Source organism: Bufo gargarizans, chromosome 2 (genome assembly GCF_014858855.1).
Source record: "Bufo gargarizans isolate SCDJY-AF-19 chromosome 2, ASM1485885v1, whole genome shotgun sequence".
NCBI classification, from domain to species: Eukaryota; Metazoa; Chordata; class Amphibia; order Anura; family Bufonidae; genus Bufo; species Bufo gargarizans.
Genome location: NC_058081.1, coordinates 240,547,276 through 240,566,468, shown reverse-complemented (window position 1 = coordinate 240,566,468; position 19,193 = coordinate 240,547,276). Strand labels below are relative to the sequence as shown.

General features: G+C 42.2%; 1 protein-coding gene across 5 annotated transcripts in view; it reads right to left on the bottom strand.

Annotated features, from left to right (window-relative positions):
• The window catches only part of MAGI2 (membrane associated guanylate kinase, WW and PDZ domain containing 2), a 974,764-nt gene that overhangs the window by 347,278 nt on the left and 608,293 nt on the right, over positions 1-19,193 (bottom strand). The window lies entirely within an intron of this gene.

The following is a 19,193-nucleotide window of genomic DNA, read 5'->3' as shown; positions in this document are numbered from 1 at the left end:
CATGCAAACATATGGAGATATTCGGGCCCGCCATATTCTTTTACATTGTGAAGAACTTTGACCCATGACACAGCCATCAGGTGGTACAGGACAGCTAATTGAGACGTTTCAGCACATGGACATACCCCCTACCTCATAAATAAACCTGATCTGGCCGCCATTTTACATTCAGTGTTTTGCCAGTGTAGGGAGAGGTTGCTGTGTGGAGCAGGGACAGACTGTTAGGGACACCAAGCGCTAGCTAATAGGGCCACAAAAGTATTTTTAAGGACTGGTATAGGTGTGCTATCGATAGTTGTGATACACAGGGGGGTGCGATATACTTATACTATACTTTTATAATGAGTCAAAAACACATAGATCTATATAGTGATCATCTGGAAGTCAGGGGCCTAGGGGCTTACTAGGGCCATTTTTATATAGGGTAAGGTTCCAGACGGGGTCGCTCTTATCAGGGGGGGTGGTCTGTGGTTAGGCTATCAGGGCCAGAATAGCACCCCCTGTAGGGCAATATCAGGGACAGTTCTTTGCCCACCCTGTCCTTCAATACCACATCATCATCTAGCCCAGGGCTAGATGTTTTTTGCTCTCCCTCCGGGATTCATCGATGTGCACTGGAACCCTCCGGATTGTGATAGGACATAAGGTTTCTGATTTAGTGCCGCCAAGCACCTGATTTAGTGCCGCCGAGCACTTGTTATTGCCTACCACATCTATGCTTTTTTGCTTAACTTTAATAATTTAATTTATTTTTTTATTTTGAGGGATATCTTTTCCATTCACATGTCTGCAAAATGGGTCCGCATCCGTTTCACAATTTTGCAGAACGGGTGCAGGCCCATTCATTTTCAATGGGGCCAGAATGTGCTGTCCGCATCTGCATTCGTGGATCCATATCATTTGCGGATCTGCACTTCCGCATCCGTCCTTCAGTTTCCGCAAAAAAATAGAACATGTCCTATTCTTGTTCGCAATTGCAGACAAGATTAGGCATTTTCTAGTATAGTGCTGGCAATGTTCGGTCCACAAATTGCAGAATGCACATTGCCGTTGTCCGTGTTTTGCGGATCCGCAAAACACTTACGGAAGTGTGAATGGACCCTCATAGTAACATTATTAAAGGTTACGTTTTATCTTTATGTATATTCTAATGGGTTGCCTTCCTTGTACAATGTTATAATATACTTTCTATGTTAGAGAGTATAGTATAATGCATTTGTATTGTGCGGCAGTTGTGTGCGGTTCTGCTGCGATACTGCAGGTATATAGAGGGACAAGCGTTATTGGAACAAATAATTTATACTGGTGTGATATACCAGTCACCCCCCAAAAAAATCTGATTAAAGCGGAGTGTTATATACCAATATACTTTCTTTATAGTGCATTTGGTTACTGTATAGTGCATTTGCGCATGCGCGTATGCGAAAATTATATTGCCGATATTTTGCATTGAAAAAAATAATGAATGGAGATCGCAAATTCGAATAATACATCTGGTATTTCACTGTCCATGTTGTGGGACTATATGTGCACTTCTAGTAATTATTTCTTGGCTGCAAATATGAGCTGAAGGTTTTTCAGGTTCGCCTGCTATTAAAATGAATGGGACCCGCCGCGAACTTGGGGTTCGCGAACATTTGATCACGTTCGATGAACGTCCCGGCAGATGTTCATCCATCACTATTGTTTGACAATAAATGGCTTCAGCCAACCACTAACCATGAGTGAAAGAAAAGTTTTTGTGTTATCATTTATATTCTCTGAACAATGGTTAAGAAATCATTAATTCGGCAAGGGTATGTAAACTTATGAGCACAACTGAAGTGCAGTTGCGCCTTTATAAGTTTAGGCACCAATCTCCAGGTGCCCTGGCAATCAAGGCCAGAAGGTCCCCTGTTATAGTGACATGCGCTGCACAGGTCAAACATCTATAAGTCTGGCTTGTGATAGAAAATCTAACCCTTTAATATGACTATATACTACAGCTTACTATATGCTATATAGTATTACTATTTGCTCTGACCGGAGCCCAATGTAATAGGAGCACATCGCCCCTATACCAGTGCTTCATCCACAGACCCCCATAACAGTGTGTCATCCACAGATCCCCCTATAAAGATGCGTCATCCATAGATCCCCCATAACAGGGTGTCATCTAAAGATCCCCCTATAACAGTGCATCATCCACAGATCCTTCTCATAGCAGTGTGTCATCCACAGATCCCCCTATAAAGATGCGTCATCCATAGATCCCCCATAACAGTGCATCATCCACAGATCTCTCTCATAGCAGTGTGTCATCCACAGATCCCCCATAACAGTGCATTATCCACAAAACCCCATTAGTTTAAAACTCACCAAAAGCACACCATTTAGTTAAAAATATTTTTTTTCGTAATTTCCTCCTCAAAAACCTAGGTGCGTCTTATCATCGAGTGCGTCTTATAAAGCAAAAAATGCAGTATATAAATATATAAAAAAAATTGGAGCAGTGTGAGAAATACATAAAGTGCAAGGAGTGCCAGCGGTTATGGATCCGACCAAATTACCAAATAGATAAAAGCAGACTTCCATGGCACCTCCATATGGTGAAAGAAATGTGTCCTTTATTCGCCCATGCAAAGATTACAGTCTTCTTACTGGGACCTTTTTCAAGCAATACAAAAAGTGGCAAGTACTTGAAAAGTCCCAGTAAGGGGACTAAAATGTTGCATGGGTGAATAAAGGACAAGATGAAATGATCTCCAAAAGACAAAGTTAAAGATGAAACACACTTTTCAACATTTTAAGCAATATCAGTGTATTCTTTTTGTTTTGTATACATTTTAGAGTGAGAAAATGGAAAGAAGTACCTTGCAAGTATGAGAACCCAAGCAGATTTGAGGCTATTGTGACACAGTGAGGGGTTGTGTCTGGCAAGGAAGGTATTTTCCTCCCCGCATGTGCGGCTAGGCTGGTTTTCAGCCAGGTGAGGTCAAATACCGGACCAGAGTTTAAGTGCCGGTCCGGGTTTTGGCAGCACCTGGCTGTCCTTAAATAGGCAACTGGGCTCAGCAGAGATGTCTCTGTTTTGGGGATCTGAGGCTTTGTGCCGTGCTGGAGGGCTGAGAACCGAATGCTGGGGAAACAGGCCCCCTAAAGCCTGCTGTGGACTATTGGAGGTAGAAATGCCAGCAAGATGACTTGTGTTATATGAACTTTCCATTGTGTGTGAATTAACACCAAGACTGCAAAGTTACTTGCTGTTTTGTGCAATTGCCTCAGGTGTGAATAAACACTGACGTTTTGAGTTAAGAACTTGTGTTTTGCCTCTGTACTGCGCCCACTTACCCTATCTACCAGAGGGAAACCCCACACTATATACACTTTTGGGGGCAATTTATTTTATTATTGCATTGTACTCATTTTGAGCTAAAAATCTTTTTTTCAATTTGTCTTTATTAAAAATTGTGAACTCTTGTCTCTGTTCAGACTTGAGATTCAGTTTGAATTAAAGTTTTAAAATGGTTTTCAAGAAATAGAATTGATGGCTGAGGCTATTCAACAAATTGCCACTCTTCTTCGTAGATAACAAATTACAACTCGGTGAAGCCCAAACATTTGAACGCTATATGGAGATGGATCTCTGTACAGTATTCAAACCAAGTTTGACTGAAGCAACTTTGGATCTATGATCCAAAGCTTGCTTAGCTCAATACCAGTCATCAGTAATAAACTCTCATAAAACCTCTTTAACTGTTCGCAGTGGCAGTATTTTTTGACTAGGATTTAATGGAGGCCATTATGGCACCAAAAATGGTAAAAGACAGAGTGGACGCTGCATGCATGTGGAACCCTGAATTTCATGGTGGCCACTAGCCAGTATGAAACATAACAGGTAGTATTTAGGTTCCCATCTTATAGAGATCGCAGACGGGCCCAAATAATTTTGTACAAAATGTATTTGCCAAGAATCTAAAATTTATAAAATAAGCGTAGTATTAGCCCCCCCAATTTTTTTTATTTTATATTATGGCATTATTGTATGTTATTCATGTTTGCAGAGTGCTATTGCATTGTATTTTTTTTCTTAGTAATTTTGAATAGGGGTGCCCAAACTTTTGCATGCCATTGTGTATATATATATATATATATATATATATATAAATTATATATACACACACATACTGTCTAAACCTAGATACAGTATATCTGTATTGTGTATACCATATATGTACTATATATGTGTGCAAACTTTATACTATATATGTGTGAGTACTGTATATACACTATACATATGTACCGTATATATTGTATGTGTGTGTACTGGGGGTTCCGTTCAAAAAATTGGTGTGGGCCCCAGTCATTTCTAGTTACACCCCGTTTAAAAGCCTAGTTTGTCATTACTCTCCTTATTTGGTCATTATGTCATGATCAGGGGTGTAACATGAAATTCTCAGACTCCAATACAAAATCTGCAGCAGGCCCCCCACCTATACTGCCCATTTATAAAACTGATGACCTTTGGGGCGCCCTCAGGTACCAGTTCCCAGGAGAGACTGCCACCTTTACATACCTTATAGCTACACTGCAACATTTTTCAATATGACTGTGTCAAGTGCCGGGGGCCGAAGGCAGACCTCCGGGACATCTTGGAAACAGGACACAGGCAGAAACAGACCAGGAACCAATAGAGTATTTTATTACACATGTAATAAAAGAACATGACAGTATAGCAGGTTAAGCAATAGTGGTAGCATTACCACAGAACCAAGTGCACCAGCAGACCAGAGGCAAATCCCAGAGGGTGGAGAGCCAGTGAGCCCCGTTCTTCACAGAGCCCCTGGTGGTGGGGATGAACTGGGCCGAGGGCTCACTGGTCGTACCTCCAGGAAGGTCCCGGTACACTTGGCCGCTACCTGCAGGAAACCACAGACAACAGAACTACAGACAACAGAACTGGAACCCAAGCAAACACAGGACATGGATCACACAACAAGATGAATGGGAACCAGCACAGAAGCAGATGCCTGGACCCCAAGCGGAATGGAAACATAGAAGTCTCAGGCAGAGCTGCACACAGACTAGAGCTCCTCCCTCCGGAGAACCCAGGGGCCCTCTCACGAAGGCCGGACAGACATAGGAACAGAAGCAATAAGGCACTGCAGAACAGACAAGGAACGGACTGGATTGGAAGCAGTAGGCACTGCCAGGCTGGACATGGAACAGGCAGGATCAGAAGCAGTTTAGCACTGCCAAGCGATCAGATACAGTTCAGTTAGAGCACTGCTAGGCTAGACATGGAACAGAGTGGATCCAGACAGAGAACAGGTACGGAAAAACAGGCAAGGCATGGACAAGGATAACAACATCAACATCATCATAGGACAGGTGCAGAAGAACAGACAAAGCAACAACAACAATGCATTACCAGGCAAAACCACACAAAAGGGCTACACCCAGCAAGACAGAAGATAGACTGACACCAAGCCCCACAGCTCACAGATAGATATAGCTGCATAACAGGGCACCTGATAAGCCACACCCAGGAACAAACCATGGAATGGTAACCCAATCAGAACCAGGAGTACCAGAACCATAGAACAAACAATCACAAATGTCAGTTCCCACCAGACAGAATGCTGCAGCCAGCACGCCCGAAGGACAACCAGCATACACAGGACAACTGTAGCCAGTACGAGGTTACAGGCAGCCAGCCTACAAAGCAACAAGGAGTGACAGAACTGCACTGTGATACAAAAAAATACATTCATACTCAGGCCATGTTTACACATAAGGCCGCAGCCAGCACGCATTACAGAATCAGCATACATGGGAACATCCACAGCCAGTACACAAAGTGCATGCAGCCAGCCTGCACGTCACCAGAGACAGGAACCACAGATATATGGACTTGGGAACCACAAACACAGTTCACACACAAAAATGCAGCCAGCACGCAGTTTCAAGCAACCAGCATACACAGGAGTCATCCTGCAGCCAGTACGCGAGAGGGCATGCAACCAGCCTAGATGGCCACAACTGTCACAGTGAACCGCACCGTGACAGACTGCAAAGTGTTATCGCAGTATACAATAGCTAACGTGAATTGACAGACTGAGCTCAGCTACATCAATGCATGGTCAAAAACCTCAGAGTGGGATTGACGATATTGCTTCTTTGCTCTTACACAGTAAAGGTGGGTCACTGTCACAGAATGCCTGGGGCATAGTACAACGAATGATGGCAAGCCCCTAATGAGACAGCCTGAAGCACTGCTATGGATATATGTATTGTAGAAACAGCAAGCCTGCTAGGAATGCCAGATGTGCTGGATTCTGTCATTTACTGCATCACAAACCACATACTTAACAAGCATCCTCAGACCCTCATGTTGCTGGAATAGGATTTCACTTCTGGGATGTGTGAAGGGAAAGATCTGCATGATCCATATGGAATATTTATATAATGCTGAACATTGCTTTCTATAGAGATGCATAAGAAACCAGGGGCATAGCTAAAGGCTCATGGGCCCTGGTGCAAGAGTTCAGTTTGGGCCCCCCTCCCTCAGTGCTTTGTGGCCAGGGACAGAGAAGCACAGGCAAAAATTGAAAAGACCCCCCCATGCCAAATTCTCGAACAAACACCTTCCCTCCAGCCCAAGGTGTAACTTGACCAGCATGCACTTTCTTTGGGCCCCCTCAGGCTCATCGGACCGGTAGCGACTGCTACCTCTGCACCCCCTATAGCTACACCCCCGTAAGAAACTATTCTTCACAGTGTAGAATTGGCACGGCAGATTGTAGTGCCAGGCACGGAACATGTATAACTGTATAATCACCTTTAAGAATCTACTAAGTTTATATTTGCATGTAGGACTGAACTAGAAACTATTTGGCTGGTTACGGCTCTGCTCTAATAGCACGGTACAGCAAAAGGTATTCATAAGATTTACTGCATCGGAGGGGAAAATGCACAGCTACCGCAACGACATGAGCATTTTCAGGCAAACACACATTTATTGAATGTCTGAGCTGGTGAACAGGCTACTTCCATCTGAAGCCCTTGCTTTAGGAGCAGCAGTCAAGGATAAATGTACGTTTGTTCTACAGTGACTAGTTGATATTTTTTGGGGGAAGAGTTAAAGCTTTCTAAATGCTTTTCCAAAAGTGAAAACAAACTCACAAACATAGTCTACTGCCCCCAAGTGCTGAATTTGTGTATTGCATTCATATAATACAAGGTTAGAGACATATTCTGTTAGAAAAGACAAGGACTTCTAATGTACCGTGATTATATTTCCCTTAGAAGAATACAAATCTATTCACAATAAGCCTCTCCCAGCTTGACTAGTTGATTTTATCCTTTTATCTCCATCTGCGCTTTCCTCAGAAGAACCAGCTATGATTTATTTAGTGAGCAAACATTTGTTCTTCTCTGACTTCTCTGAAGTCAAAGAACGAAATGTTCTGTTTCATTCTTATGGGAAATCAACAGATAAAGTGATCTATTATCAACTATCTATAATTCCATCATGAAAGGAAAATGCCATTGACATTCGCATGAATTATGGGTTAGAGAACATGTAGGGTCACAGTTCTGCCAAAGCATAGTATATACATAGTAGTATAGTAAATAACAATGCAAAATAGTGGCTCACCATCAAATAACGAAGGGATATATAGATGCTCTCACCAGCCGATTACCCAATATCAGACCAAAATGAGTACTAACTGAAACAAAAAAGGTGGGCACTCACACTATCTAACACAATTGCTGGTACAATGAGTGACACTTTTACTTTTACTATATCTAGTAACGGTTTATTTATTAAAGATTATATTTTATTGGGACTTAATGCAGTGATAGATAACTTCAGAAGTCACATAATTCTTTTAATAATGTCCCAATCAAAGTGTCACATGATCTGAGCATAAATACACCTGTTCTAAAAGGTCCCTGAGTCTACAACACTACAAAGCAAGCAACATGAAGGCCGTAGGGTTCTCCAAAAAGTTCAGAGACAAAGTTGTTGAGACATACAGTCGTGGCCAAAAGTTTTGAGAATTACATAAATATTGAAAATTGGAAAAGTTGCTATTTAAGTTTTTATAATAGCAATTTGCATATACTCCAGAATGTTATGAAGAGTGATCAGATGAATTGCATAGTCCTTCTTTGCCATGAAAATTAACTTAATCCCCAAAAAACCTTTCCACTGCATTTCATTGCTGTCATTAAAGGACCTGCTGAGATCATTTCAGTAATCGTCTTGTTAACTCAGGTGAGAATGTTGATGAGCACAAGGCTGGAGATCATTATGTCAGGCTGATTGGGTTAAAATCATGAAATGAAATCATTGTTCTTCTATTGTTAACCATGGTGACCTGCAAAAAAACGCGTGCAGCCATCATTGCGTTGCATAAAAATGGCTTCACAGGCAAGGATATTGTGGCTACTAATATTGCACCTCAATCAACAATTTATAGGATCATCAAGAACTTCAAGGAAAGAGGTTCAATTCTTGTTAAGAAGGCTTCAGGGCGTCCAAGAAAGTCTAGCAAGCGCCAGGATCATCTCCTAAAGAGGATTCAGCTGTGGGATCGGAGTGCCACCAGTGCAGAGCTTGCTCAGGAATGGCAGCAGGCAGGTGTGAGCGCATCTGCACGCACAGTGAGGCAAAGACTTTTGGAAGATGGCCTGGTGTCAAGAAGGGCAGCAAAGAAGCCACTTCTCTCCAAAAAAAAACATCAGGGACAGATTGATCTTCTGCAGAAAATATGGTGAATGGACTGCTGAGGACAGGGACAAAGTCATATTCTCCGATGAAGCCTCTTTCCGATTGTTTGGGGCATCAGGAAAAAGGCTTGTCCGGAGAAGAAAAGGTGAGCGCTACCATCAGTCCTGTGTCATGCCAACAGTAAAGCATCCTGAGACCATTCATGTGTGGGGTTGCTTCTCATCCAAGGGAGTGGGCTCACTCACAATTTTGCCCAAAAACACAGCCATGAATAAAGAATGGTACCAAAACACCCTCAAACAGCAACTTCTTCCAACAATCCAACAACAGTTTGGTGAAGAACAATGCATTTTCCAGCACGATGGAGCACCGTGCCATAAGGCAAAAGTGATAACTAAGTGGCTTGGGGACCAAAACGTTGACATTTTGGGTCCATGGCCTGGAAACTCCCCAGATCTTAATCCCATTGAGAACTTGTGGTCAATCCTCAAGAGGCGGGTGGACAAACAAAAACCCACTAATTCTGACAAACTCCAAGAAGTGATTATGAAAGAATGGGTTGCTATCAGTCAGGATTTGGCCCAGAAGTTGATTGAGAGCATGCCCTGTCGAATTGCAGAGGTCCTGAAAAAGAAGGGCCAACACTGCAAATGCTGACTCTTTGCATAAATGTCATGTAATTGTCGATAAAAGCCTTTGAAACATACGAAGTGCGTGTAATTATATTTCACTACATCACAGAAACAACTGAAACAAAGATCTAAAAGCAGTTTAGCAGCAAACTTTGTGAAAACTAATATTTGTGTCATTCTCAAAACTTTTGGCCACGACTGTACAGATCAGAGTTGCACTATTAAATCCATTTTACCACAATGGAAAAATATAGCACAACCACAAAGCTGACGAGAAAAGTCAACCTACCAAAACTCACAGAATAGGCAAGGAGGATCTTAAAGGGGTATTCCAGTTATGTAACATTTTTCGACTCCTGTAGCATTGGTGTGCATGTGGTGCACTTCAACTAACCTGATACATATCAGCCTCTGAAGTGATTCTGTTTCTAAATTATGAACCTCACTTCTTCCAGGTTTGTTTCTCTTTTTTGAAACACACAGTGGAAAGCCCATCCTCTGTCATGTGATGTTTGTGAGAAAGACATAACAGTAAATACAGTACTTACAGAAAGATATGGAAAATAGTGACAGATACAAAGTGAAAAACAAACGTACAGACACAATGTAACATTGCAGACAGACACACAGTAATAAAGACAGACAGCTATGTAAAAGGCACAAACATACCAGCATCAAGACAGACACAAAAAGCTGATTGAAATAGATGAAGCATATAGGGAAAGACCAAGTGACACTGAGCAAAATCTACACATGCAAGCTAAAAAAGAAACAGAAAAAGCTAGAACAAAATCTAAGCTTACTGTTAAATGTCTGGATTATTCAGCAAGCCAACTTACATGCCTTGTGGAATCAGTAAACAGCTTACTCTCTCAGCAGACAGGAAGTTCAGAGCATAGACGCTCAGACCAGAGCTAGTCCCAGGTGCAAGAGAATGCTCATTCACAGAACTGGGACTAGATACAGAGCAGAGAAACTGAGCATGATCCACCAGCAGCAGGAGAGAGCAGGTCATAACTAAGGGATGCAGGAGTCTAAACAAGGCAGAGGGAGACTAAGAAGTAGCTATTATTACAGTACTAAAACATGTATTATAGTATATTAGAGATTTGTAAAGCCTGCACAATGCTTTCAAGGCCAAATTCAAAGAACCGGAATACCCCTTTAATCAACAATTCAACAAAGACACCAATGATAATACTGGAGGAACTTCACAAATTCACAATGAAGATGAAAGTATCTGTTCAGAGGCCTTCAACATGATAGGCATGATGTGTTAATCAAATGGTACAAATTCAATAACAAATGAGGAAAAACAGCAATGAAGGGTGCATAATTTGCAAAGCACTATATTACATTGTGTAGTACCACAGACCTGGGGGTACTATGATTTATATATAGTTTATAGTTATGCATTTTATTGTTTGCTTCTGGTCATAGTTCTTAGCAACGAATGGTCAGCAAAAGTTGGCAAGCAACAGGGCTAACCACCCAGTTCCTCCCCTCTTGGAAGGAGTGGGCTGGTCCTGCTCCCTATCATGAGGGGAAGTTCCTGCCCAGAGACAGAAAGGGGAGGAAGAAAACTGCAGAGCTCCTGCTCCTAATACAGATTCTCCAGAGGGAACTAAACCAATTATTCTCAATTAAAATCTTCAGACTCCAGACAGCAGAGTGAACTGCGAACCTCAGCATTGTAGAGGTGCTGTGAGGTGCGAGATTATAGCTAAGCCACCCATCACCAGACTACCACTAGGCCAGTATCACCTAAGTTCAGAATTGCCACCAACCAACCTACCTGCATATACTTACTGGTGCCAGTGAAGAGTTGCAGTTAAAGCCTGCTCTGGCCTCATTCTTCAGTACTATATTTCCACTGCACCAATCCCCAGGGAGCAACAGCCTGACACAACACTTCATCAGGGCCACTACCACTCTTATCCTCTTCACCGCTCTTTAGGAGCTTGCTGCATTGGGACCAGTCATCACCTAACCCATTTAAAATAAGTCAATACCTTAGGTCACTGCATCACCATTGTGAATTTATTCATTAGGCAGATAAGTTGTGTGAATTTTTTATGGATTGAGGATACCAGGAAGTGACCCACGAGGGGGACTATCAGTTCATCTAATAAATTTAAGCTGTTCACTACCTATGAAAAATTCTGAATAAAACAATGGAAAAAGTTCAATGTTTCCAAATTATGCACTTTGGAAGAAGGAATCATATGTCTGAGTATAATATTGGCAGTTAAGTGTTAGCCAGGACTTTAGGAGAGAAGCATTTAGGGGTTCTGATTTCTGCCAGCTTCACAATGAGTCAACAGCGATGCCAGGCGGTACAGGAAGCGAATAGGATGCTTAGCAACAAAGAAAGAGAAATACACTGTAGACAAGAGAAGATCTAGTGAACCCACATCTAGTTCTGGAGAGCTGACTACAAAAAGACATTGTAAGAAGGTACCTGGAATCATCGTGGATGGAAGGTATGTGTCACCGAGGTTTCTGGCCTCGATGAGCCGGTATTTTATGTTTTAGCAGCAGCTATTGCTAATTGACACCTTGAGATTTAGCATGGCTGTCATAGCTGATCCGGGACGGCTCTTACTGGGAGTAGTCAAAGTGCTGGGTGGGTGACTACTCCCCATGTTCCAGGCTGTGTTTTTCCAGGCATAAAAACCAGCCAGCAATGCCAGGTGTGTGGATTTACCTCCCTCTGACAGTGAGAGCTCAGGAGTCTGTGTGCTGTGAACTGAGGACTGTGCTGGGATTTGAGGTTTGAGCTGGGCTGGAGGACTCAGGCCCCTCTAAAGGCGAACAGGCCGCCTATGGACTTGATGAGGCTGAAATGTTAACAGGGTGTATATTAACACCCAGGAGAAAAGATAACTTTTATTGTCTATGGACTTTCCTTGTGTGTGAATAAACACCAAGCCACCTGTGTTTTGTGGTACACCTTATGTGCATTTTGTTATGCACCAATGTGTGAATAAACACCGCTGTTTAATTCAAGAACTATGTACTTTGCCTGTATGCTGCATCTGCTAGTCCTAACTACCAGAGCGAATCCCCACAACATGGATAAAAAAGAATGGGTCTATAGATGAGCTACAAAAATGTCACGGCAGGGAGTGGGGAAAACCCCCCACCGTACAATGTCAGAATTATAAGGTAGCAACTAAGCCTGAATGCTGGAATCAGGGAGCAGGTCACCTCCTAAAGCATCCCTAATTTTGGCCCTAGTCTCCTATCTGTATCAGCCGACCCTGATGGTAGGAGGGCCCATATGCCGGAACCTCAGAACCCTGAAATCCCTGAATAAGGAGAAAGGGACAAGAGGCCAACTGGTTTATCCACGACACGTATGAACCAGAGTCTCCCACAGGCCTAGCAACAAAGGACAACAACACCAAGGAAATGATAGGTAAGTAACCAGTGGCCAGAGACAACAGCAACAGTAAATCTGGTCACTTACCTGCTGCAGCTGCTGGATGACACCAATGAAGAACACAGCTAAAGTAACCTGGAACCCAAACAGACATGCTGCCATTCAAACACCTTCCGGATGCAGTCCATACTGACACACAAGAACCAGGACTCCAGCAACTGCACATCCTAAGGAAATGGTTCACCCCTCCGGGAAGCCCACCCCCTTCTGGAGGGACAACACACACAGGGAAACATCTTGCACACATGCAGGGACAAATATCAACAACATCCCAGACAGGTAACAACAAACAAGACATACAACAATCCCTGAACATAAACCCACACGAAACATACAACAAGTGAGGTTGGGTACAAAGAGGATACAAGGGAGACAAAGGAATGACATTGCTAAGAGACCTCAATGTCCAACAAGGTGGCCCTCAAGGACTGGGCAGATGGAATAGCCACAGAATGGAGCATAGCTCCCAGACCACAGCAAGGCTAGAGCACAACTAACTAGGATAATAACCCCACACACACCACACAGCAGGGAGACACAACTTAAAGGGGAAGTGCACGTGCAAACCGCAAACTACACGTTGCAACAAGGAATGAGTCTGCACAGCAAACACCAATATGACCGTGACAAAAAATGGTGGAGGGTCTTAAGTATATTACTTATCAAGAGGGCATGCTCAACCTGTGGCCCTCCAGCTGTTGTAAAACTACAACTCCCACAATGCCCTGCTGTAGGCTGATAGCTGTAGGCTGTTCGGGCATGCTGGGAGTTGTAGTTTTGCAACAGCTGGTGGGCTGCAGGTTAAGCATGCCTGACTTAACTTAATTTGTATAGCATGAAGGAAAGAAGGAAGAAGGGTGACGTGATAAAAACCTTTAAAAATGTTAAAGGTTTCAATAAGGTGCAGGAGTAAAACGTTGTTAATAAGAAAGGGAATGTGAGGACACAGAGGCACAATCTAACAGTTTGGGAGGGGGGGATCAGAAGCAATCTACACAAGATGTACTTGGAAAATCAACGGTAAGTGAAGTTACATATGCATGGAATAAACATACATCTAGTCTAAGATAAAAGTAAAAAGGAAATAATATAAGGGCAGACTATCAGACTAAAAGGACCATGTGTTTTTTTCTGTCATCATTCATCATTTTGTATGTCTCTATGTTTGTGGAAAAAAACTCCTACAAGACAGTATGGGAAAAGTAATGTAGAAATAAAAAATACCTGCTGAAATTCCAAGAAATTCTCAGAACTAATCCATATTCAAGTGATATTATTTGTCAAAGGCTTACATGGTTATTTGTACATTACTGTCATGCTAATTTTGTGGGAAAAACAATAAGGAAGTTTGGGAATTGAATACTAATCACATGAAAAACACCAACCAAAAAATGGACGGCCTCATAGCTAGACATATCCAGGCGGCACAAAAGGCTAAGCTTTCAAGTTTGAAGTTGTCTGGGTATAACCAAAGATGGGCGACAAGAATGGGCTGCTGCTTCAAGAGAATTGCAGGTGTATCTGCTACTGGTACACCTTTATACATGGTTTACAAACATAATCTTAAATACTAATTCATTAAGAAATGTAAAATTTAAGTTAGTAAGAGATAATAATCAACAGACAACATCTGGTGATATAGCTCTAACAATCCTGGCAGGATAATGCAATGCCTCGATACATTTATTACAGTTCATAAAAAAAATAAAAAAAAATAGGTATGAAAAAAATGTCCTTTCTGCATCCAAAATGTGATACATTTAAATTAAGCATTTGCATATATTAAACTAATCTTTTACATTGCAGAATTCCCAGTAATACAGTTTCGCCTGTGATGGCAGCTAGAATGAGCAACTAATACAGGTTATTTATCGCAAGTGAAAGACAAGGTGAAGCACAGTAATGAATCAAGTGCCACAGGACTAAAGCTCAACTAAGGGTCCATTCACACGTCAGTAGTGTATTGCAGATCCGCAAATTGCGGATCCGCAATACACCCGGCCGCCACCCCCCATAGAACTGCCTATTCTTGTCCACAATTGCGGACAAGAATAGGACATGTTCTATTTTTTTGCAGAGCCGCGGCCTGGAAATGCGGATGCGGAGAGCACATGCACGTGCTCCCTGCATCTCTTCAGGCCCCATAGAGAATGAATGGGTCCGCACCCGTTCCCGATATTGCGGAACGGATGCGGACCCATTTGCGGACGTGTGAATGGACCCTCAGGCTACATGCACATGAATGTTGTTTGTTTCCGTGTCCAATCCGTTTTTTTTGCAGATAGAATGCGGACCCATTAATTTCAATGGGTCCACAAAAAACGCTTCACTATGTCCGTTCCGTTGCCCCGCAAAAAAAATAGTGCATGTTCTATTTTTTTCTAGTTTGCGGACAAGGATAGGCATTATTACAATGGATCCGCAAAAGAATGGATGCCATACGGACTGCACTACGGATGTGGTCCATTTACACATCCGTAGCGTGTTTTGTGGATCTGCGGATCCACAAAACACAGACACCAGCAATGTGCGTTCCGCATTTTGGGGACCGCACATCGCCGGCACTATTAGAATATGCCTTGTGCACAAGTGCGGGTCCGCAATTCCGTATCCGGGCAGCACATTGTGCAGCCCCATATAAAATGAATGGGTCCACAATTCCGTTCCGCAAAATGCGCAACGAAATTGCAGACGTGTGAATGGGCCCTTAGAGAAAGGTATTTTTAAAGCCACATAATTATCATAGGAGTATTCAATACAACTAACACCAATACAATATAAGCAATGTGAAAATGACCAAACATTTCCTTCAGGGCTAGTTCCGTGGAGACAATCCATCTGCCAGGACAGTTACATGGGGTAGTGAGGGAAGATTGCATAGGGTTTAACAGGGTGACTACACATATTCCAGAATCATTTAACTTGCACTATTATTAACCCTTTTATAGCCAGGCTTACTTTGACTATAAAAACCAAGCCTTTTCTGTTGTTTTTCAATCATCACATTCCAAGAGTTTTTCTTCATTTTTTTCATCAACATAGTTATACGACGGATAGTTTTTTGTGGGATGTTATATGCTGAATTTCATCATTTTGGGGTACATAAACTTTAACGCATTTCTGCATTTAAATTGTAGTTTATTCACAACATGACATGAATAACATATCTTTATTCTACGGGTTGGTATGAATACTACGACATATGCTTTACTCCAGAAATTTTTTTATGTTGACACATTTTGAGAGCTATTACATAACTTTTTTTGTGAGATGAGTTTTTTTGTGAGATGAGTTGGTGTTTTTATTGGTACCATTTTCTAATTGCATGTAATTAAATTTTTGGCAGCCGAGAAGGACAAGTAAAATAAAAACTAGTAATTTTGGTGTTGTTTTGTTTTTTATGGTGTTATAAAAAAATTTAATACCAATTATGTATGCTTTTTTCCTATTTTTTGACATAATAAAACATTTGTAAATGAAGAAAAAGAAGGTACCTTTACATCTCTTACAGTAGCACAACAGAAGATGAATTTCTGAAGCTTGTGAGGTTTATAGAACACCTAGGAAATATACGAGGTACCCCAAATTCTACCCCTTTGAGTCCAGTGATAGGACAGGTTCTAGATCTCTTAGTTTTCCTTACTCGGGATAAGATTTAGTGACAGGTCTAGAGAGGAGACTACCTTTGAAAGTCAATTTTGAGCTCTGTGCTGGAGATCCCTCCCTAGGGGAGTTTACTTGCTAGATCTTCACTCTGTTGTGCCGATTTTAAGCCGGTGTCTCACACAGCTTTTAGTGGCAGTTTTTGATGATGTTTTTTGAGCCAAGCTTGAAGTAGATTGAAAGGCATCGGTGTTACAAAAGAATGGCTTCTGAATTTGGGCCAAATAACTGCCGCAAAAAGACACCATCCTAGGGGATGTAAGAGAAGGATGGAGTTGGAATATAAATCTGTTCCATCATTGTTCAGGTGTCAATTAAAATTTACACTTGTCTTATTGGTTTGCAGAGAGGAGAAATGCCCTTGTTTTCCTGCTGATGGGTCGAAGGGAAAACAAATTTACAAGTCCAAACTTTATTTCAAATATTGCTAAAATGTTATTACTTTTTTAAAATTTATTTTAGATATTTTTACTCCTACTATGAGACATGAACACACAGACTCTTGATCACTAGAATAATACACTGCACACTGTATAGTAGTGTACTATGTCTGTTAGCGTGCATTCACGTGACTGCAAAACACGGATACCGACTGCATGCTTTCTGCATTTTGCGGACTGTACATGGCTAGCACTATATGGAAAACGCCTATTCTTGTCCTCTATTGTGGACAAGAATAGGACATGCTCTATATTTTTTGCGGGGCAGCGGAACGGAACATTGAAATGAATTGGTCCGCACCTGTTCTGCAAAATTGCGGACTCTTCATATGGTCGTGTGAATGCACCCTCAGTGTAACCCCGACAGGCATCTAATTAGGCTAACCACTTAGATGCCAAAGTTGCTATTGACCATGGCATCTAAGGGATTAAATTGGCAGTGTCATGGACAGCCACGCTCCTGCAACGATCAGGAGCTGTGCCTGCACAAGCAGAATGATACACATGTATATCATTCCGCGCTAACTAGCTCATGCAGATGACAGTCATGTATGTTGTTTTGCATTGAGAGGTTAAAGAAATGATCAAATCAGTTATTAGAAGATGTAAAAGGGAAATGAAAAAGCGAGTTTCCAGATGTTTATGAATGTTGTCCTTCAAACTTTCCAATGGATCACGTTTCCAAAATGGCAGCTTGAATATCTTTTCAGCCTCCAAAATGCTGCACCAATTTGGAAAGGGTAATCCTACAGGTTACTTAACGTACAGCATCCCTGCTGGAGAACTTAATTAAAGGCTATGTGCACTTCTTCAAACAAACCCTGTTAAGAAACATATTACTCCACTTCCTCGGTCTCTCTTTTAGGTAAGCTACAGACAACAGGAGAGGACAGATGGAAGGAAGCAATAACACATGACTTCAGCGTAAGAAATGTTGTTTCTAAAGTCTATAACGTGGAAACACATAGGTCTACATACACTGAACAAAAATATAAACGCAACACTTTCGGTTTTGCTCCCATTTTGCATGAGCTGAACTCAAAGATCTGAAACATTTTCTACATAGACAAAAGACCCATTACTCTCAAATATTGTTCACAAATCTGTCTAAGACCTCATGCACACGACCTATGTTGTGTTCCGTGTCCGTTGTTCCGTTTTCCGTGATTTTCTGCGGACCCATTGAAAACTCGAATAATGCACCGTTTGTCATCCGCGTCCGTGATCCGTGTTTTCAGTCCGTCAAAAAAATAGGACCTGTCCTATTTTTTTCACAGACAACGGTTCGCGGACCCATTCAAGTCAATGGGTCCGTGAAAAAACACGGGTGCACACAAGATTGTCATCCGCGTCCGTGATCCGTGTGCATTTTTGTTTCCTATCATTTGCAAGGCAAACTTGAATTAGATTTTTTTTCACTTTCCTTCATGTCTGGTGATCCTCCAAAAATTAAGGAAGACACACGGAAACAAAAACGGAAACAGATCACAGAACAACGGAACCCTGTTTTGCGGACTGATAAAAACATGAGGCCTAAATCTGTGTTAGTGAGCACTTCACCTTTGCAGAGATAATCCATCCCACCTCACAGGTGTTGTGGCATATCAAGGTGCTGATTAGACAGCATGAATATTGCACAGATGTGCCTTAGACTTCCCACAATAAAAGCCCACTCTGAAATGTGCAGTTTGATCATACAGGACAATGCTACAGATTTCGCACCATTTGAGGGAGCGTGCAATTGGCATGCTGACCGCAGGAATGTTTACCAGAGCTGTTGCCCGTGCAATGAATGTTCATTTCTCTACCATAAGCCATCTCCAAAGGCGTTTCATAGAATTTGGCAGTACATCCGACCGGCCTCACAACCGCAGACAACGTGTAACCACACCAGCCCAGGACCATCACATCCAGCATGTTCACCTCCATGATCATCTGAGACCAGCCACCCAGACAGCTGCAGCAACAATAGGTTTGCATAACCAAAGAATTGGTGAACAAACTGTCAGAAACCGTCTCAGGAAAGCTCACCTGCATTCTTGTCATCCTTATCGGGGTCTGGACCTGACTGCAGTTCGTTGTCGTAACTAACTTAAGTGGGAAAATTCTCACATTCTATGGCGTCTGGCGCGTTGGAGAGGCGTTCTGTTCACGAATGAGTCCCGATTTTCACTGTTCAGGTCAGATGGCAGACAACGTGTGTGGTGTAGTGTGGGTGAGCAGCTTGCTGACGTCAACATTGTGGATCGAGTGGCCCATGGTGGCGGTGGGGTTATGGTATGGGCAGGCGTATG